Source organism: Sorex fumeus, unplaced genomic scaffold (genome assembly GCF_029834395.1).
Source record: "Sorex fumeus unplaced genomic scaffold, SorFum_2.1 ptg000293c, whole genome shotgun sequence".
In the NCBI taxonomy this organism is placed as follows: domain Eukaryota; kingdom Metazoa; phylum Chordata; class Mammalia; order Eulipotyphla; family Soricidae; genus Sorex; species Sorex fumeus.
This window is the reverse complement of record NW_026606350.1, coordinates 270,321-292,857: the sequence shown is the minus strand read 5'-3', so window position 1 is coordinate 292,857 and position 22,537 is coordinate 270,321. Positions and strand designations below refer to the sequence as shown.

General features: G+C 42.6%; 1 pseudogene; it reads left to right on the top strand.

Annotated features, from left to right (window-relative positions):
• The first annotated feature begins 362 nt into the window (after positions 1–362).
• Positions 363–22,537, top strand: part of LOC130018851 (RNA-binding motif protein, X-linked 2-like) — a 61,467-nt pseudogene continuing 39,292 nt past the window's right edge.

The following is a 22,537-nucleotide window of genomic DNA, read 5'->3' as shown; positions in this document are numbered from 1 at the left end:
TCACGGGTAGCTTGCCATGCTTTGCTGTGAGGGCGAGATATTCTAGGTACCTTGCCGGGCTCTCCGAGAGGGGTTGAGCAATCGAACTCAAGTTGGCCATTTTTGCTGCGTGCAAGGCAAACGCTCGAACTGTTGTGCTATCGAAATCAGAGGGGATGTAAAGTATGTAGGAAATTTTTCCTATGAAACAAATCAAATTCAACATCATCGAAGTCACTCTGAAGACAAATCTTTCAAATATAAAGCAGGTAGCAAAACTTTCATGCAGAGTTCAGCAATATCAAATTCATACAGTATGAAATCCTAGGGATGTAATGTATGTCGGAAATCTTTCCCACTAGAATCATATCTAATTCAACAATATGGAAGTCACTCTGATGGAAAACCTTATAAATGTAATGCAGGTAGTAGAACTTTCTAACAACAGTCATGTAGAACTCAACAATATCACATTCATACGGTAAGAAATCTGAGGGGTGTATAGCATGTAGCAAATATTTCCCACTGAAATCATATCTAACTCACCAATATCGAAGTCGGACAGGTGAGAATCCATTCTCACTAAAGTCACATCTACGTCCACAATCAGGAACAAACCCCATGAATGTTCAAGGAGGAGGTAGGAAAATCCTCTCACAAAAATCATATCTAATTCAATTAAAATCAAAAACCAAAAAGGGAGACGTTGGAATCCCCCAGCCCTCAAGGCAGGCTTCCAAACATGGAACAACCCTCCTGGTCTTCTTTCTACTGTTCTTGTGTGGTACTTTGTTGCCTTACACCTCACATTGGTGAGATTGCCTAATGAACCCTTTGTTCTTTCTGTGTCTCTCGACTTGCCAGAACTCCATCCAATCACATCCAAGTTACAGCATTTTCTCTTTTGGACTTGGAGCAATCCTACCCCGGCCTAGCACCCCACAATGCTCTGGGCTTACTCTTGGCTCTGCACTCAGGCAACTATACGGAAGGCAGGGATCAAACCAGTCTGACCACATACAAGGTAAGCATCTTACCTGCTGCACAATCGTTCTAGCCCTAGAAATATTAAGTATAAGAGTCAAAAACCTGGTGGGTCTTACCGAATCAAATCAAGCCTCTCCAGATGAAGCCAACTCCTTGTCTTCTGAGTATTTTAATAGCTAGAATCTTACAGACATGTATATCCTAGGTAAGGAACCTATCGGGAAAATGCAGGTCAAAAGCGCAAGGAGCTTGGTATTTATCAGCAAGGTATCTGTTACCAAGAATATTGAAGTGACAGGGATCTAACCTGGTGGCCACATGCAAGGCAAGGAAACATCTTACACTGCTTTAATATGGTCCCAACCTTAACAGTATTTACGTTTACATTACTTACCTCAATACGTATAAGTGACTACCTCAATTATCTGTTGGGTCTTACCAAACACATCAAGCCTTTCCAGATGAAACTTACTCCAATTCTTTAGAGTTGGTTCCTTTCTAGAATCTGACAGACACATACATAGAAAAAATTGTATATCCCAGGCAAGGAAGATTCAAATGACAATTTCCTATATCAGGAAAATGCAAATCAAATAAATAATAAGTTTATCGGTAATCAACTCTATTAAGAAAATAACAAACAACAAATGCTAAATGAGATCTATTCCTGGGAGATGACTCAGAAAGCTGTAGGATGGCATCCTTTGAGGAAGGCCCATTGTCGATCTCTGGAACCATATCAACTTGTCTCGCACATATAATGCTCTGTCTGCCCTCATGAGGCCATTCTGAACGAAGTTCTATATTGATCCCCAGTCTCACTAAAATTGTATCCAAATCAACAATATGGAATCCATACAGGTTACAAACCCTATGAAGCAATGCAGGAAATCTAACTCACTAAAATGATATCAAATTCAGCAATACAGAATTCAAACAGGTGAGAAATCCTATGGATTGTAAAGAATGTAGGAGGACATTCTCAATCAAATATGTTCACACACGAAGAATTCATGCGGGAGAGAAATCTGTTGAAGGAAAAAATTCATTTGCAAAAAAGTTGTCCCGAGTCACTGTAAATCTCAAGCAGGAAATAAACCTTATAAATGTAAAGAATGGATGAAAACTTTTTACTGGAAATCTGACCTTCAAGGCTGCAGCAATACTACAGCGGGTAGGGCGTTTGCCTTGTACGCAGCTGACCCAGGTTTGATTACTAGTATCCCAATATGGTCCCCTGAGCACCGCCAGGGGCGATTCCTGAGTACAGAGCCAAGAGTAACCCCTGTGCATTGCCGGGTATGACCCAGAAAGAAAAAATAAAAGAATATAGGACAAGAGTTTCTGTGAAATTAAACTTCACTGAACATGAAGAGATCTGACAAAGGAGATAAAGCCTCTGAGCATGGAATGCACATAAAGATTCAACGTGAAATCAAATTTCACTGAACATGAAAAGGATTCACAAAGGAAAAAAATCCAATGACTTTACACAATATATATATATCGGAGGGATGGGGGCCTGCTTAGGGACTGCCCAAACCCTGCAAAACCTTCACCATGCCATTGGCAGGACCTCATTGCCTTGGTATTAAGCCTCTCCTGCAAATTAACTTACTGAATATTCAGGTATACTTGTCCTTGTGATTGAAATTCCAAGGATTTCTCAGAGTCAGTATGGGCTACCTGTGCTCTCCTTCCTGTACTTCTAGAAGCCCAGGTACTCAGGCCTATGATCCACCTCTGCCACATGGAAGCTCATCTACTTAGAGTACTCTACTTTATGAACCCTTGAAACAGACTCATAAATAGAACTCAAAAGAGGACAACCAGCCGCCAATAATCCTGCGGACACCCAAGCATGCCTGAGACATCAGGGTCACCTGAAGGATGGGGGGCCAGCTCGGGGAACTCCCAAACACAACCCCAGTAGCGCCTTGTTCCCATTCTGGGAGAACATCAAATAGCATTTGCAAGATCTTAAAGGGAACTTCAACACCCAGAACCTCCAGAAAAAAGAATTTTCCAGGGGAAAAAATGACCAGAGACAAGACTGCTCTGTGAGAGTTTCAATTACTGAGCCCCCTTTGCGGTGCCCACACAGACCCTGAGAGCTTCCTTCTTAAGAGGCCTCCCAGGACCGTCTGACCCTGATGGATGTTTGTCCGGTGACCATGAACAGGCAGGCAGATACTTGCGCAAAACTGGACTCATCTATAGATATCCCCAGGTTGCAGCTGCTGCCATAAGACCCTTTAATGTACAGATGTTTACCTTGAATGCTATGTAAAGTTCTTGTTGCTGACCTTACCATGTATGATTATATTGCTTTTGCTTGTGACTGGGCCGCTCCGGATCCTATATAACAGCCTGTAGCACTCAATAAAGTCTTTCCCTTTTCTTCTCTGTTTCTACACTGCACTCTGTCTCGTGTCTTCTGTTCATTCGGTCGGTCCCTCCTTGCACCTACGGACCATAGGGCCACATCCGCGGGCCGGAGGATTGGTCTGGAGGGGCCCCCCGCACATGTACTAATTTCCTTCTGCCCCTATATAATCACTGCTTACCATGAATAAAGTTGTATAATGACCACCAGACGTTAGTCTGTGTCTTTTGACCATCCGTTGATAGTCTAATTTGCCTACCAGCTCCATGCACCAGGTAACCATACAGCCTGACAGTTCACCTGTGTTCAACACAGGTCCGCCATGTGCAAGGCTCACACACTATCCACTTAACATTTGCTCCAAAGAAGCCTTGTTTTAATACTTATCATCATGATTTCCTAAGATATCTCCTGAAATATGCTGCAGTGCTTCCCAGTGCCAGAGATTAGTAAACACCATAGGCACACCGCCAGAGCATTTTGTGGAGCAGACGTCCCATTTATTCTCAGTATATTTTTACAAGTTTCTGGAAAACAATCTCTTGGGAATTTCCAGACTACCATTCTGGTCTTTAGTTTTTCAAACCTTAACAAATTGAACATGGACCAAAAACAGACGGCCGCTCCCCAGAGAACATGGAGTGGAGGGTGAGCAAAATAGGGTAAGGGGCTTAAGGGATGCACTTTCCTTTCAAACGACACCATTATAGAGAATCCCTATTAACCGTGCAGCTCAATTCTCCCCTGTAGGCACTATGATCCTCCACAAAGTATTCTACAGCTGTTCTGTAGTGTTCATTAAAACTCCATGATTCTTCAGAGACCCAGAACAAAGTTTAAGGACATCTGTTAAGGGACCTACAGAACAAATTCTGAATACACAGTAAGTGTTCTAAGGAAAGAGAACATGCAAGAACATGCAAGTGTCCATCTCCTGACACTGAACAGGACAAAACCCAGAGCAATTAAAAGAGTGTGGCCCTTAACTGTAAACATCTAGTCAGAAACAACCAATCTGGTGAAGATAGCTTTAAAAAAATTTTATTAGTGACAAACCATGAGGTACAGTTGTAGACAAAGATAGCTTTGACAGGGAGGAAAGGGTAACACCAGCTGGTTCTGTCAGAGCTCACAGGCAGTGGGGATGGCACAAAAGTGAATCGAAAGACTCACTCTCAACGTGCAAAACTCAAAATGGGGAAATAGATCAGATCCCTGCCACACCAAGGAAAGATGACAGCCTTAGAGATTCAACCACTAACAGCCAGGTATATAAACACGGACAAGTACTTGAGAGGAAATTCTGAAGATGTGCTTGTAAAGTGGCAGTCAAAAAACCCATGACTTTTGTATAAATAAATAATGAAATAAAAGAGGGAGAAATTGAAAAAATAATCCAAGTGCCCAGTAGCTTAACAAAAGAGGAGAAATCCCAATACAAGGAAAGCTATGAAACATTATTTAAATGAAGGATGCCAGGGTTAAGAAACACATTCCTTGCTTATAAATCAGGACGACAAATACTGTCAAAATGGAAATACTCTCCGAAGCACTATAAAATTTAATGCAATCCCAAAACATATCAGTTAAACATCCATGAAATTCATTTGGAAAACAACCCCCAAGTAGTCAAAGCAACCCTAGGGGAAAAACATGGGAAGCATCACATTCCAACTTCAAAGTCTACTACAAATCTGTAGTAATTAAAATCAAATGGGACTAGAATAAGGAAAAACTCTCAGATCAATTGAAAAGAATTGAAAATTCAGAGAGCTAAAAGAAAAAAAAGTAAGAGAGACCACAAATGTCCCAAAAACAATAGAAATGAGATCTGCCTATATGGCCCCAGGAGTAATTCCTGAGTGCATAAGCCAGGAGTAACCGCTGTGCAACGCTGGATGTGACCCAAAAAGTAAAAAATTTAAAAATTAAAAATAAAGGAAACTGTACAACATTTAAAAAAAGAGGAGGACGGGGATGGTGCGATCAGGCAGGGGGCGAGGGGGAGAGGAGGGTAAGAGGAGGGGGAGAGCAGAGCAAGGAGAGGCAGAGAGGAAGACCAGGTAAAGCCACGTGGACATTAAGAGCAGAGGGAGAAGAGGGGAGAGGAGAATGAGAAAGGAAACGGGGAGGGGCAAGAGAAAAAGGGAATGGGAGGGCGAAACGGAGGGGGAAAAAATCAAAACTGTCCACGTGAGACACGTCCCGGTTCTAGTGCGCATGCGTTGCCCGCGTTAAGGCCCGACGTGCCTAATCTCTTCCGGTTTGAACGATCTCTTCCGGGGGAGCTCCAGTCCAATGGGATTGCGCGCTGAAGCCAGGCGACCGTTAAACGGCTTTTTCCGGGGGTCGTTACATCGGCATCTTGCAGCGGGAACCGGTGGAAGATGAAGTAAGCTCCGGCTGTCCTCCGTGGAGTGTGGGAGTTCGGGGCTGGAGGATTGGGATGCGGGGCGGGAGGAGCTGAGGGAAGGGGCTGGGGGAGAAGCGTCCGAGGAGGCGGGGGTTGCGAAGTCCGGACAGCGCCGAGACTCTTCCAGGGGAGCCCTAGTTGGGCGCTCTCCGTCGCCTGGCCGTTTCTTTACTCTGCGGCAACTTCCGCAGCCCGTTGACGAAAGTGAAGTTAATCAACGAGGTCAAGGAGCGAGGGGTCCAGCTGGGGTGGCGGAGAAGGTGTCCTGGCACTCCGAGTACAAGGACAGCAGCGCCTGGATCTTCTTGGGTGAGTTCTGCCGTGGTGCGCCTCGGGTTCCCCGCCGCTGGGCTTTCCAGGGAGGGTTTCAGCCTTCCGGCTCTCTTCTCCCTGGCTCTCGCGCCGCCCCCCCCCACCCCCTCCTCGTTTAGGTGACACCCAGCGATGGTCAGGCGTCACTCCGGGCTCTGCATTCAGCAGTTCCTTCTGGCGGTGCCCACAGAACCAATGGGATGGTCCAGGGATGGTGCCAGGGATCGAACCTGGGTCAGCCTCATGCAAGACGATTGCCCTACCCGCTACACGAGCGCTCCAGTCCTGCCGGCATGTATTTCTGCTTCTTATCTTGGGGGCCACACCGGGCAGTTCTCCTGGGTTTCTCCTGGCTCAATGCACGGTGTCTGGGGAATATATGGTATGCCAGAGATGGGACCCATGATTTTGGCCACGGTCACGGCAAGCGCCATACCCACGGTACTATTTCTCCGGCACCCTTATTTCTGTTCTTTTTCCAGGTTTTCATTTTTTCCCTCCTTTTCACACCCCCCATTCCCTCTTTGTCTTCCCACTCCCCCTTTCCTTTCTCATCCCCCTCTCCTCTTTTCTCCCCTCCCCTTCATGTCCACTTCCCATTCCCCTGTCCTCCTCTCCGCCTCTCCTTGCTCTCCTCTCCCCCTCCCCGTGCTCTCCGCGTCTTCTTTCCACTCCCCCTGCTCTCCCCGTCCCCTTTCCTCCTCTTTTTTTAACGTTGTACAGTTTTCTTTATTTTTAATTTTTTAATTTTTTTTAATTTTTCGGTCACACTCGGCCTTGCACATGTGTCACTCCTGGCTTCTGCACTCAGGAATTACTCCTGGGGCCATATAAGTTCCTGGGAATCAAACCGGGTTGGCCACGTGCAAGGAGTTTGCACTACCTGTGCTATCGCTCAAGTCCCTGTCCTCCTCTTACCCTTCTCATCCTCTAATAATCCTCTCCCTTGTTCCTTTTTCCCTTCCCCTTCTCCCCATCATCCTCTTTCCCTCTCTTCCCCCTCTCTCCCCTCCTCCTCTTCCCCTTCCCTTCCCCGATTTTCTCTCTCCCACTTGCCTTTCCCATGCCTCTCTTCCCCCCACTTCTTCCCTCTCCCCTTATTCCTCCACCTTCCCCTTTTTTGCCTTCCTCCACCCCTCCCACCTCTCCCCCTTTTCTCTTCCCTATGCCCTCCCTCTTTTCTTTTTCCTTACTTTCCTCTTCCCTTTCCCCTTCCCCCCTTTGCCCTTCTCTGTTCCACCTCTTCCCCCTCTTTCCTTTCTCCTCCCCTACCCCTTACTCCTCTCTTCTCCTTCCCCCTGTTCCTCTTCAGTTTCCCCCTCCTCTCCTTGCTTTGTCTGGGACACATTCCTGGCTGCTTTGAACAATGTCATGAGTCGTACTAATAAACGCGTTTATAGAGGTTGGACATGTTTGCATGAGGATTTGCTTTGGTAAAATGCCTAAAAGTTTTATTATAATCCTTAGTCTGTGTGAGGTAGGTTTAGTATTTGCATATTCAAATTGATTTGGGGGGGCAAGGAGATAGTGGGTTAGGAGCGTAGATTATTAAACTAGGTCTGATGTCCCACAGCACTAAAAGCACTGCTCACTGCTTCAACAGGTGTAGCCTTGGTGGCTCCAGAGCACTGCCAGGTGGCACTGGAGGTTCCCCAATCTGCAGTGTCAGTGCAGCACCACATCCTTGGGCCCTTCCAGTGAGTTGTTTGACCCAATATCCACGGAATGGTCCCTGGGTTCTGTTTGTAAGGCCCCTTGCAGACATTTGATTTTGAAGGTAGCTATGGTAGATAATGAGCAGATGACTTGAACAATTTTTTTTTTGTATTTTGGGCACAGTGCTGCTCAGGCTTACTGCTGGTTCTATGCTCAGGGCTTCTTTCTAGTGGGGCTTGGGGAACCATCTGTGGTGCAGGAAATTGAACCTGAGCAAGCTGCATACAATACAAACGCTCTAATTGCTCTAGTATGCTCAGGTCAACTTTATTTATTTGTATATAAACACATACATATATATGTATGTGTACACACATATGTATACACACATATGTATGCAGATACAATCATATCTATACACACAAATTTTGGTTTTGGGGCCACACCCGCTGTGCTCAGGAGTTACGACTAGTTCTACATTCAGAGATCACTCTGGGCTTGGGGGAGTCATATTGGTTACTGAGGATCAATGTTGGGGTAAGGCTAGCATCTGCTATACTCTCCTTTACATGCTGATAATGTATTTTAAGAAATATTTGTCGTGTTGGAAACTAACTCCTTTGTCTACAAAGTTTTGCTTGTGAAGGCCAGCAAGAATATTAGGGTACAGCCTTGAAACTTGCTGACCTTAGTTGCATACCACTTTACCACTTGCCATTTATGGTCCCCTGAGTACCTCTAGGAGTGATCCTTTCGCATAGCTGGATCTCGCAACATAATTGAAACAAAACATTTTAAAACCTAAAAAAAGAAATTGGGGGTTTGAGGAAAGATTATTTTGCTCCATTACTGGTTTTCTTTTGTTGTTGTTGTTTTTGTATTTTTATTTTATTGAATCATCATGAGATAGTTACAAGCTTTCATGTTTGGGTTACAATCACACAATGATCAAACACCCATCCCTTCACCACTGCACATTACCAACCACCAATATCCCTGGTATACCCCACCTTTCCTACCCTCCCCCTGCCTCCATGACAGACAATATTCCCCATGGTCACGGTCACGGTCCTACCGTTGTTCACTGATTTGCTCGAGTGGGCCCAGTAACGTCTCCATGTGAGACTTGTTGTTACTGTGTTTGGCATATCGAATACATCACGGGTAGCTTGCCAGGCTCTGCTGTGCAGGCGAGATTCTCTCGGTAGCTTGCCGGGCTCTACGAGAGGGGCGGAGGAAATGAACTCGGGTCGGCCATGTTGGCTGCGTGCAAGGCAAACACCCTACCACTGTGCTATTGCTCCACATTACTGGTTTTCTTGACCTTTCCATGTTCAAACTTAAAACTTTTTCTATACTTCTGGTGTACTGCATTCTATCAGATGGTGAGTTCAGATCCTCTTTTTTGGTAACCTCAAGGCTAGGCCTAGATCTGGTCCATAGTGCATGCTAGGTCAATGTTTGAACTGAAGTGTGATTTTTCTCTTGTAGGAAGACTTCTTTGTGAACTGACTAAAGGGGATGTTATCTGTGTCTTCTACCAGTAAGTCCGCTTTCATTTTCTGCTTCATGGATTATAGGTATCATTTTCTTCCACGATGATAAAATTTGTTTCCTTACATATTGTAGACTGACTGGCATTTCTCCAGAGGGAGAGCTCAATTCAAGTTTTTGCTTTAGTTTTACCCAGGACATAGATCTAGAGCTCTCCCAGTGTGGAAAACCCAGCAACTCCTCTTGAGGCTTCTGCTCTGCTTCTTTTCCTTTTCTACTTCTTTTTTTGCACTGCGGGGAATCCTTCCTGACTCTGCTTAGGAATCACTCTTCTATTTTCTGTATGGCTGTTTCCTTGATCTTTCATTGAGACTTTTTAAACCTGGTCCTGCGGTAGAGCCGATTAAAAGACTCCTAGAAAGCTACAGTTCCCCTACAAAGTTACTTTTTGACCCCCTACAAACTAAGGATAACAGCCCTTCTCTGCCTGTGTGACACTTTTCACTTAGGGCAAAGTTTGCAGGATTTAGGAGAAAAAGCAAAATATTTAGGTAGCAGTTTGCTTTCTTTGTTTCCAGATAGGTGTCAGGTTACTGAGCCGACCAGATCTCCTCTGGCTGGACAGCTTAGGGGACAGTAGGTTCTGGTCAGGGGATGCGTACCATAGAGGTTAGAGGCCCATGGGAAAGAAACTTGGCAGTGTTTGTGAGAAGTGAACCATGGGTATAGGTTTTGGGCACCCCACTCAGGCTGAGAGCTCTGGCAGGAGTAGAGGTGTCTTCCTCCTAGCTTTTGGGTGTTGGGGAAATTCACAGTAGGTACAGCCCAGGATTATGTCATTTCGTCATGGTATCTGTTCCGGGTCTAGTCTCTCATCTAGGGCTTCATCCTTGCATATCACCTGCCTGCAGACTGGTCCATGGATCCATTGATCTAGATGTTTCTATCTTGTTTCTTTTGAGTGATGGTCAGCTAGTATGTGTATTCTAGTTCTTGCTCCACCGTGCTCTTAATAAAGACCTTTTGCCATTGTTAATAATGCCGTTGAAAAATATTTTTGATTTAGATCATTTGTCTAGGGTTTGGTTCGAACAGAGTGGTTGACTATGTGGAGTTACTGTGAGGGACTTTGGATGGTTATGGAACTGTCTTTGAAATTTCGGAAAAGTGTTTTATTTGGAGACTGAAAGCTAAGGACAACAAACAAACATTGGCAAATTCACTACAGAGTTTTGTTTTTTATTATCAGAGAATTACATTAGTAATTACAACTTGTGAAAAAAATGGTATTGAAAACAATATAGGAAGGAGGACCAGAGAGTACAGTGGTTAGGGAAGCAGGAAAACACAATGGTAGAATTGTCTTTTAATTGTTGACAATGTTTCCAGTAGTTTGCTGTTGTAAATTAAACCATAATATACGTTTTAGTATGCAGCTCTTCTTTGTGCAATTATTGGATTAATGTTGCCAGTTTTCTCTTTACTGATTTAAATTTTTTTTTTTAGTTTTGAGGCTGCACCAGTCTCTGTTTAAGTATCCTTTCTGAAGAGCTCAAGGGACCATATGAGGTGATCAAAGATGGATTGGTTTTGTGCAAGGTAAGCAGCCTGGCTGCTGTCCTCTCTCTCCAGTCCCTCTTTGCTAACTTTTAAATATTACTTTAAGATGTATTTATATTATTGTCAGATTGCTCACCATAAAGGTCTTCCAGATTTTGCCTCAATAGAATGTCCCTTTTTTCTTTATTCTAATCAGCAGAGATTTGTTATTTAAAAATATATTTGCCATTGACTTTCTTAAATTTATTTTATTAAAGACTTATGTTTTCCAAAGTCATTTGCAGTTGAGTTTTAGACATGTATTTCAAAACTTATCCTACTACTGGTGTTCTCTTATTCCCTCCCCAGCACAACCCCCAAACCCCCACACCATTGCCCCGCCTGTCAACTTGGCAAGAACATTACAAAGTTTCAGTGGTTACAGCTTAGATATAATGGGCTATTTTGGGGTCACACCCAGCAATGCTCAGGGGTTACTCCTGGCTTTGCACTCAGGTATTAGTCCTGGTGGTGCCCTGGGGACCATCTGGGATGTTGGGGATTGAACCCGGGTCGGCCGCGTGCAAGGCAAACGCCCCACACGCTGCGGTATTGCTCAGGCCCCTAGATCCCATTTTTTTTAAGTTTTTCTATGTACTTGCTTACTCTTTTACTTTGCTTTTAAGTTCACCATCAGTGACATTAAACATCTTTTTCATAGATCAACAGGTCTATGAAATTCCCTTTAGTATGTTATGTACTTTGCCTATTTTTTTCTAGTGGTGTGTTCCTCATTTTCATAGTGATTTTACAAGGCTCCTTGATAGACTATGCATATTAGTTTTGTTATATCATTTTATCATGACACTGTCACTGTCGCTGTCACGGTCACTGTCCTCCCCTTGTCATCGATTTGCTCGAGTCAGCCCAGGAACGTCTCCATTGGGACATTTGTTACTGTGTTTGGCATATCGAATATGTCCCTGGTAACTTGCCAGGCTTTGCCGGTTTTATCATGTATTTATTGATGTTTAAAATGTGATATATTAGGCTGGACAGAATACATAGATTAAGGTCCTTCCCTTGCATACTATTTTTAACTACAATAGTGGCTCAAATTTGGGCACTGGAGCGATAGCACAGTGGTAGGGCGTTTACCTTGCACGCAGCCAACATGGCTGACCCGAGTTCGATTCATCAGCACCTCTTGGAGAGCCCGGCAAGCTACCGAGAGTATCTCGCCCGCACGGCAGAGCCTGGCAAGCTCCCTGTGACGTATTCGATATGCCAAACACAGTAACAACAAAGTCTCCGATGGAGACGTTACTGGGCCCGCTCGAGCAATATGATTTCTTGAACACAGCTAGCAGTTGTCACTGAACTTCTCTGGGTTTCCTTCTCCAATTTGATGTGTGCTAGAACTGTGCCATCATTCTTTTTTGATGAGGAGTTTTCAATTTGAGACCTAGAAAGGCCTTTTTAACCGGTTCCTCTACTGTTTCTTTGATTTTTATCTTGAAATACCTCTTATATTCCATGTTCATGTATTTTATGCTTTTATTTCAAAACTAATACAGAAAAATTATAAAATGTAAGGAATGCCACTGTATCCCCTTAGCCAAGTCCCTGAATATTACTATTGTAACTAATTGTTATTACTATTTATACCTGTTTGACGGTTTCTGATTTTACTAAATTATCAGAGAGTCCTTTGCAAGACATGATTTGTGTGTTTGGACCATCCCTGGCGATGCTCAGGAATTACTCCTGGCTGTGCACTCAGGAATTACTCGTGGTGGTGCTTGGGGTAGCATATGGGATGCTGGGGATTGAACCTCAGTCACAAGGCAAGTGCCTTTGTACTGCTATCCAGCCCAGTACCAAAATCCTTCTGTTTGTTTTTCAAAAAAAATATGCCATCAGGAAATTAACTCTGATACAGAGCTATTATCAAACCTTTCTGTTTTATTCATTTTCACCCCGTCTCAAAAAGCCCTCTTTTTGTTTCTGGGCCATATCCAGTGGTGCTTAGGGGCTACTCCCAGTACATTACTTGGGTTCGTTCTCACTGGTGCTCAGGGGACCATGTGGTGCTGGTGATCAAACCTGGATCTCCAGCATGCAATGCAGTTGTATCAGCCCTTTGAGTCATCTCCCCAGCTTGCTGATAATCTATTATTGTAGGAGAAATTGCTTTCTGGTCCTTGATCTGTCATGTAAATTATAAAAATCTCTTAGTCTTTTTAATTTTGCAGAAAGTTTTAGGGTTAATATGCTTGTCTTGAATGTGGCTGACCCTTTTTTAATCCCCAGCACTACAGATGTTCCCCTGAGTGCCTAGATTGAGCCCTGAACATAGAAAAAGCCTAGGAGTAACCCTCCAAGCACCAGTAGGTATTTATTACAGGATACAACACATTTTAGGGAGTTCATTTTTTAAAAGTTTGTGTTGAGTATTGATAACAGGGTCTCACATGTACTGTAATGCTGAGCCACCTTCCTGGCCCCTATAAATTTTAGTGCATATAATTTTGTAATCATCACCTGAATTAGATTGAATATCAGTTCCATTACCCTCAAACTTCCTTCGTGTTGTACCTTTTGTAGTCTTTCCTTTGATTTTATTTCTCTATTTTTCTTTGAGTCTGGGCACTCCCAGCTGTGCTCAGGGTTTACTCCTGGCTCTGTACTCCATGATTACTCCTGGTAGGCTCCGGGGACCATATGTGGTTTTTGTTTTCTGGTTTTGCTTTTATTTTATTGGCCATAGCCAGTGGTGCTCTGGAGTTGATATTCTTGGCTCAGTAGTCTGAAGTCATTTCCGGTAGACTCGGAACGAACTCCACCTCCCTCCCACACCGTCGTTTGATTATTTTTCATGGGAAATTGTATCATTCATTCATGTTTCTGGATTTGGAATCAGTTATAAGTGTTTCTACTCACCCACTGGTCTGATTTTTTTTCTCATTTGTATGGCTTTAGTGCCATAAATTTAAATCCCTGATTGTTTTAGATTTATTTTTATGGATTTTTTAAAGATACAGATTCAATTTGTCTTTTCAAATGACTATTTTTTGTAGCACTGTTTGTTATTTTACCCTCACAAATTGAAACATTAACTGTACCACATTTGTATACTAATTCATATATGCTTAACTTTCTTGTTTTTTTTCTTTCATTTTATTGGTTTGTCTCTTCATGAGCACATACCAACTAGTTAATCATATGAGCTCTTCCAAGTTTTTCTCGTTCTTTTTTCTTCCTTTTTGGGTCACACCCGGCAATGCACAGGGGTTACTCCTGGATTTGCACTCAGGAATTACACCTGGCGGTGCTCAAGGGACCATGTGGATTGCTGGGAATTGAACCCGGGTTGGCCACATGCAAGGGTAATGCCCTATCTGCTGTGATATCACTCCAGCTCCATTCCTAGTTATTCTTTCTTTTCTTTTCTTTTTTTTTTTATTTAGTGAATCACTGTGGGAAAAGTTACAAAGCTTTCAGGTTTAAGTCTCAGTCATTCAATGATCAAACACATTCCCCTTGACCAGTACTTATTTTTCACCACCAAGAACACCAATATATGAGCCACAAGAATGTTGGAAATTGTTCACAAGAATTTAATACATTCATTATTCCAGCACCAATTCCACCACCATTACACCTTCTCACCCCCATTATTTTGGATTGTCCTACTGCAACTTAAGCCTGCCTTCAAACCAAGTCCTAGATAATACATTTTGTATTACTTGTTATGAATAATGCATTAAAATGATCCAAAAATGTTTTCTTATTGGTATATGTGTGAATATTTTTGTATCTCACCCTAGAGCCATTAAGCCGAACAAGGAATATTTTTATATTTATTTAAATCTCTGTTTCTTTGGGGAGATATAAAAAGTATTACTAAAAGTACAATTTATACTTTATTTTTCTTTTGGGGTCATACCTGATGGGGCTCATGGCTTATTCCTGGCTCTGTTAGAGGTGACCCCTTGTGTCAGATCTCAGGGCCCATATGTCATACCAAGGATTAGGCCAAGTCTGTCACATTTAAGGCAAGCGCTTTGACCCCTGTACTCTCTCTCCAGCCCTGATCAAGTCCATTTTCATTATTTACTTACTCTTTGTTTTGTTTTGGTCATAGTCTGCGTGCTCCGGGCTTATTGCTGGCTCTGCATTCAGGAATTAGACCTGGCAGTGCTTGGGGGACCTTATATAGGGAATAGAACCCAGGTGGGATATGTGTAAGGCATGTGCCCTATCCACTGTACTCTTTCTCCAAACCCTCAAGTTTATTTATTTCTTTATTTTTGTTTTTGGACCATACACGGCAGCAATGCTCAGGGTTTACTCCTGGCTCTGCCCTCAGAAATTTTTCCTGGCAGTGCTTAGAAGACCATTTGGGATACTGTGGATTGAATTCATGTCTGACACTTGCAAGGCAAGTACCTTCCCTACTGTACTATTGCTCTGACCCCTGAAGTTTTTTAATTTTATTTTTCTTGCTAATTATAAATGTGGCTCCTCCTCCATTATATATTTCTAACCAATCACTGTTTGAATTCAAGAAAGTGGTTTATTTGTAATTATATCCTAGTTTTAAGAAAAATTTTAATTAGGCATTGTGATTTTTAAGTAAATCTTGGACTCTTAATTAAGAGTATTTTGGGTTTTCTATAGTACAATCACATCTAATCTTCAAACAGATATGGTTTCACCTTTTATTTCTGATTTATATGTTTTCTCCTAATTGCATTGGCAGATAACAGTACACTGCAACACTGTCCTCCCCTTGTTCATCGATTTGCTCCAGTGGGCACCAGTAACATCTCCATTGTGGGACATGTTGTGACTGTTTTTGCCATATCAAATACGCCACAAGGAACTTGCCAGGCTCTGCCATTCGGATGGGGTACTCTTGGTAGCTTCCCGGGCTCTCCAGGAGGGATGGAGGAATCGAACCTGGGTCGGCTGTACACGCAAGGCAGACGCCCTACTCTCTATGCTATCACTTCAGCAATTAAGTAAGTAAAAAGTTCTTGGTATCACTTGAGCTGTTTTAGTACTTTCTGTTAAAGATTCTAGATTTTGGCAGAAATCTGTGTCTGATTATGTTTATAATGTATTCATCAATTTTTATTTGTTCTTTTTGTTATTTGGCACTATCCAGTGATGTCTGGGAACTTTTCCCAGCTTAGTGCTGGAGGATTACTTCTCGTGGTACCTGGGGGAGCATTTGGTACCAGGAATTGAGCCTAGGTGTCCTACTTGCAAAGCATATACTGAACTCACCACTGAGTTTTCTGCTTCCTGTTTTCTTTTTCTGACTCTATTAAAAATACTAGTTTTTGTTTTCCTGCCTCACCTGGCAATACTCATGGCTTTGGGCTCAGGAATCATTCTTGGTGGTGCTCGGGAGAATGAATGAGATGCCGGGGATTGAACCTGGGTTGGCCGTGTGCAAGACAAGCACCTTACTAGCTATACTGTTGTCCCAGTGACACCGAGCTCTACTCAGAAATTACTCCTGGGTCTGTGCTCTGGGATGTGTCCTGGCAGTGATGGGTATGTTAATTTCGGTGGGAGGCATGCATTTTGAATCTTAAATACTATCACTATGTTTAAACCTTTTACCTTTCTTTTTAATTGAATCACTGTGAGATAGACCCTTACAAAGCTGTTCAAGTTATAGTTTCAGTCAGTGTTCCAACACCCATCTCTCCACCAGTGTACATTTCCCAGCACCAGTGTCCCCAGTTTCCCCTCCCACCACGCTTCACCTCCCACTCTCTAGACTTCCTCTGTGGCAGGAACTTTTCTTCACTCACTTTTTAAATGGGACATTTCCTATTATATTAACTTTTTTTATCTTTTTTGGGGGTGTTACACCAGTGGTGCTCAGGGATCACTCCTGGTGGGTTCAAGGAATGATATGGGGTGCTAGGGATTGAACCTGGTTGACTGCATACAAGGCAAGAGCTCTACTCACTGTCCTGCTTTAGTTCGCTTGGTATACCTTTTTGTTGTTAACCTTCATTCATCATCTGGTTCTAGCTTTGTCTTTTATAGTCAATATTTAAGTTTTGTTTTTCATCCATTCTGAACATTTTACTTCAAATAGTGTGTTTTTTTGGTAAATAGACATGGTGAGATCGTTAACATAAATCTGGTACGGAATAAGAAGACTGGGAAATCCAAGGGATTCTGTTTACTTTGCTATGAAGACCACCGGAGGACAATTCTGGCTGTTGACAATTTTAATGGCTTCAAGGTGAGTAAAAGTATGAAGCAGAATTTGGCTGAATATTTCTGATGTAATGGTTTGGTTTGATTTTTCCCCTGATTCACACAGGCCTAGGGGCCACTAGTATGAGACAATAAAAGTTTCAGGGATGTGGGGAAATTGTTCTAGGAAGCAATAACATGGGCCTCTGCTCCAGTCAGCACTTTTTTCTTCCTCAGTATTAGCTATACCACCACCCACCCAGGGAGGCCTTTGTTTCTTACCTTTCCCACCTCACCACTGTATTTCTCCAGCCCAGGAGAGTTACTCTTAGAGAATTTGTCACTGATTGCACCAGTAATAAGTAGTTACGAGGACAGCATGGAATGGGGTTATAGGTTTTCATTTTATGGATCCTACATTCAAAGTCAGTCAAAGAAGGGATGGTTTTCAAAACATTTTTCCCTCTTTGGTCATACGTAGCGATGCTCAGGGTTACTCCTGACTCTGCACTCAGGAATTACTCCTGGCCTTGCTGAGGAAACCATATGGGATGCTGGGGATCGAACCTGTATCGGCCACATGCAAGGCAAATGCCTTACCCTCTGTGCTATAACTCTGGCCCCTCAAAACTGTCTTTATTTATTTATTTATTTTGGGTTTTTTATGACATCTGGGGATGCACAGGGACTCCAGGCTCTACATTCAGGAATTAATTCTGGCCTTACTGGGGGGAGCATACGGGATGCTGGAAATCGAACCCAGGTCGGCCACGTGCAAGGCAAACGCCCTATCCTCTGTGCTATCTCTCCAGCCACTCAAAAATGTTTTTAAGTTGGAAATTGGATAGATGATAAGAGGTAGATTAGACTTAAAGGTAAAACTAAAATCAGACCTTGTATTGGAACAATAAAAGCTAGACTTTGGGAATGTTGGGTGCCTAATGACTATAGAATTAAGTATCTATTAGAGAGTGAAGTGATCCTACAGTTGGTAGGGCTCATACCCTACTTGTGCCTTACCAGGGTTATGATCTGGACACCCTATATCATCTGAGCACATTCAGTATTGTTTCAATAACCCCCACCATCAAAAAAGAATTTTTAAGTCTATGCTTAAAAAAATGAAATGATGTTGATTAATGTGAGTGATGACTATTTTGTTGTTTGCCCAGAGTTTGTATTTAACAGCAAAAGTATCAGTGTGGGCTAGTCACAAAAATTCCTGGAGTTTTTTTTTTTTTATATCATGACATCAATACAGCACAAAAATATTTGTATGGCACACAGGGGTAAACTGACAGAAGATGCTAGTGCACTTGCCTCAGGGGCTCAGTAGCCCTAAGGCCTGCAGAGAAAATTGCTAGCTGGGAAAGAGTACTCAAACACAACAGTTGGGCAAAGAGTGTTGGAGATTTCCCCAGAGATAGAGTTAGCAGGAAGTTTTTGTGGGTCACTTCATTTGGTAGGAGGGCTGTCTTTGCTGATGCGTCGACTTTCTGTCTTAGTTCAAAGGACGAACTCCTCCAGTGGATCATGTGTCTAACTATAGGGCTCCTATGGACTCAGATGAATTGGATACTGTGTCCAGACTGCTTCAGAAGACGGGCTGTGGGGATTACACACCTACAAACAGTTCATCTAAGGACTCTGAAGATGACAAACCAACAAAAAAACACATAAAAGGTAAAATTTTATGACCAAAAATGATTCCAGGTGGTCTTAATTTTTTTGATGAATAAAGCTGTTTATTGAACGATAAAAAGGTAAGTTTATTTTCAAATAGGAAATAAATGTTCATATAACCAAAACTGTTAAGAAATAGTGACATAACCAAACCACAGAGACAGTCTACAGAATGGGAAAGGATATTCGCCAAATACACATCTGATAAGGGGTTAATGTCAGAGATATACAAAGTACTGGTTGAACTCCACAAAAAGAAAACATTCAACCCCATCAAAAAATGGGGAGATGAAATGAATAGAAACTTTCACAAAGAAGAAATCCGAATGGCTAAAAGGCACATGGGAAAATGCTCCACATCATTAATCATCAGGGAGATGCAGATCAAAACCACAATGAGATATCACTTCACACCACAGAGACTGGCCCATATCCACAAGAACAAAAGCAACCAGTGCTGGCGTGGATGTGGTGAGAAAGGGACACTCCTTCACTGTTGGGGGAATGCCGACTGGTTCAGCCCTTTTGGAAAACAGTATGGACGATTCTCAAAAACTTAGAAATTGAGCTCCCATTTGACCCAGCAATACCACTCCTGGGAATATATCCCAGAGAGGCAAAAAAGTATAGTCGAAGTGACATCTGCAATTGTCTGTTTATTGCAACACTCTTTACAATAGGCAGAATCTGGCAAAAACCTGAGTGCCCGAGAACAGATGACTGGTTAAAGAAACATTGGTACATATACACAATGGAGTACTATGTAGCTGTTAGAAAAGACGGAAGTAACGAAATTTGCATACAAGTGGTACTACATGGAAAGTATCATGTTAAGCAAAATGACTCAGAAAGAAAGGGATAGACATAGAAAGATTACATTCATCTGGGGAACATAAAGTAACAAAATAGGAGACTAACACCCAAGAATGGCCGAGATTAGTACCAGGAATTTTACTCCATGGCTTGGAGGCCAACCACACATACTAGGGGAAAAGGGAGCTCAGATAAAGAAGGGAACACCAAATAAAGGTGTCGGGATGATCCTCCCAGGGTGGGAGAAGCATGCGGAAGGTAGACTATAGACTAAACATGATTGTCACCCATTGACTCATTTGCAAACCACAACACCCAATAAGAGAGAGAACAAAAGGGAATACCCTGCCACAGAGGCAGGGTGGGAGGGCGGTATGGGGGGTGGGAGGGATACTGGGATCCGTGGGTATTTGAGCATTGTATAATTGAAACCCAAGCACAAAAATGTGTAAGTCTGCAACTGTACCTCATGATGTCTCACTATTAAAAATTTTTTTATTAAAAAAAATAGTGACTTAGTAAACTTAAGTTTATTTCAAGATACAAGTATAGAATCACAATGTTTTTCTTTTTGGTTCATACCCGGCAATACACAGGGGTTACTCCTGGCTCTGCTCTCAAGAATTACACCTGTTGGCGCTCATGTGACCATATGGGATGCTGGGAATCGAACCCAGTTCGGCAGTGTGCAAGGCAAACGCCCTACCTGCTGCGTTATTGCTCCACCCCGATACTGTTTTAATTTATCCGACTTCTCTAGAGAAACGTAAATTTAAGGAATATACTGATGGGCTTACGAACTTTCTAGAAAATCTTCTAAGACTTTTACAAAGCTCATCATTTTTAAATTGGAGGATGACGATTGGGATACTTTGACTCTTCATCTTATAAACCTTGCTGTTTTTGCTGTCTTGCCATGAATATTAATATACTATTAAAATTCAAATTATTAAACTGGATGATAATAGTACAGTGAGTGGGTTGGGTGTTTGATTTATACACAGCCAACCCAGTTTTGCACTCTTGCATACTATGTGGTCCTCCAAGCCCCACCACCCCAACTTCAAATTATTTTTGGGGGGTGGGAGTCACACCTGATGGTGCTTTGGCTTACAACTGGTTCTGCATTTGATCTAGTGTATTTAGAAAATAGGAAACTTTGGGGAGAGTTGTATGTTTTTTCATTTCCTATTTGTTCCTCCCGTCCATTTTTTTTCTCTCCAGACAAAAAGGAAAAAGAGAAAATCAAAAGCGGGAGGTACAGCCAGATCCACCAGTCTCCTCTTCATCACCCAGAAGCAAGATGCTAAAGGAAAACAATTCCCTTGACTGTAAAAAGTTCAACAGCAAGAACTCTGAAAAGGTTCAGAAGTAAGAGTCCAGGGAGGGGCTGAAGCAGTACCACAGCTCCTCTGAGGTCAGGACAGCCTACCACTCCGGAGCAGAGGCCCAAGACAGGGAGCCAAAGAAGAAGCCAGACAGGAACACAGGTCCTTATGTAGGAGAGTGGAAAGGGAAGAAAAGAATAGGCCTAGGGACAGAGATCAAAGGTCAGATACCCACTTTGGCTGGCAGGCACAAGGAGCGTTCTGAATGGCATGGTCGCAGGAGTAGGAGTAGGTGTAGGCTACGAGTAGGAGCGGTGATAACTCCCACAGGTATCAAAGATCCTGGCACTCCCAGGATTGGGGATCCCCTACTTCCAGAGACTACAGGCGTCACTGAGACTGCAGCCGATTGAGTTGCTTGGTAGAATTTGAGATGAAATGGTTTCTTATTGTGTGTGTGTGTGTGCGCGCGCGCGCACGCGTGCGCGTGCGTGTATGTATGTAGAGTCCCATCATGAGGTACTCATGACTTCTAGCTCTGGTTTAGGGGTCAATCATGGCAGGGCTCAGAACTATATGAGGTTCCGGGGACAGAACTTAGGGCAACTGCCTGGAAGAGAAACAATCTGTACACCGAACTGTCTCTCTGGCCCCAGATTTGAACTATTTTAAGAAGCAGTTCTTAAAAAGCAAAACCAATTATTTCTCACTTTTGAATATGTAAAATCTTCTGAAGATCAAATATTTTATTCCCTTGTATATCAATCCTTGAGAGAGATGTACTCTCTATAGTCGGATGTCCTTACTTCTTTTCGAGGGGGGGCAGGTAACACCTGGCGATACTTATGGATTTCTCCTGGCTCTGTACTCAGTACTATTGACAGTTCTTGGGAGACCATGTTGGATGCCACGGGAATTGAACGCAGGTTACCTATTTGCAATCGAACGCCTAACCTGCTTTTTTATCTCTCCGTTGCCTGATGTTCTCAATTTTTAAGCGCAGTTTGTTGTCCTTGGGAATATATTTGGTACTAATCAGATTACATGTGGTAAATTGGTTCATATATAGATCCAAGAACCTATAACCCCCCTAAGAAGGATGAGAAATATTTAAGAAATAGGAAAATATCAGTTCTTGAATTTTCGTCTGTGTTGGATGACTGTCCATTTGGCAGATAAAACCGATAGAGATGTGTGACTTAATTCGGTATAAGTAGCGTGATATAGATACAGTAATGAAGCTGTTAGTCTGTTCTGTTTATGTTGAGATGTGTCTTTTCCTGAACAATTTTGTTGATACATTTCCACATATGTTCCTTGCCACTTATTTTTATTGATAAATTGACACAACAAAATTTGCCTCATACAAAAATGCAGTTTTTCAAAATTGCCTTAAAATTGGTTTGAAATATTGTGAAGGTTCTGCTGTTAGCTTCAGACCTTTATATGTGTATAATTGTCACAACATCCACCACCAATCTTTGAGTGCTATCCCACCACGAAAAAGACCGTGCTGGTTCCTTCCACTACCAACTCCTTCTCTCTGAGAGTCACCATTGTGTTCCTTCAGTCTAGAAAGTTTGTTATTTTCTTTCCTTTTTACTGTTTTTGGTGAAGCAAGAGAGTTTTATTATTTTTTAAAACTCAAACTAATTGATTTTTTGGGGGGTCAGACCCGGTGAAGCTCAGGGGTTGCTGCTAGCTCTACCCTTAGTTAAT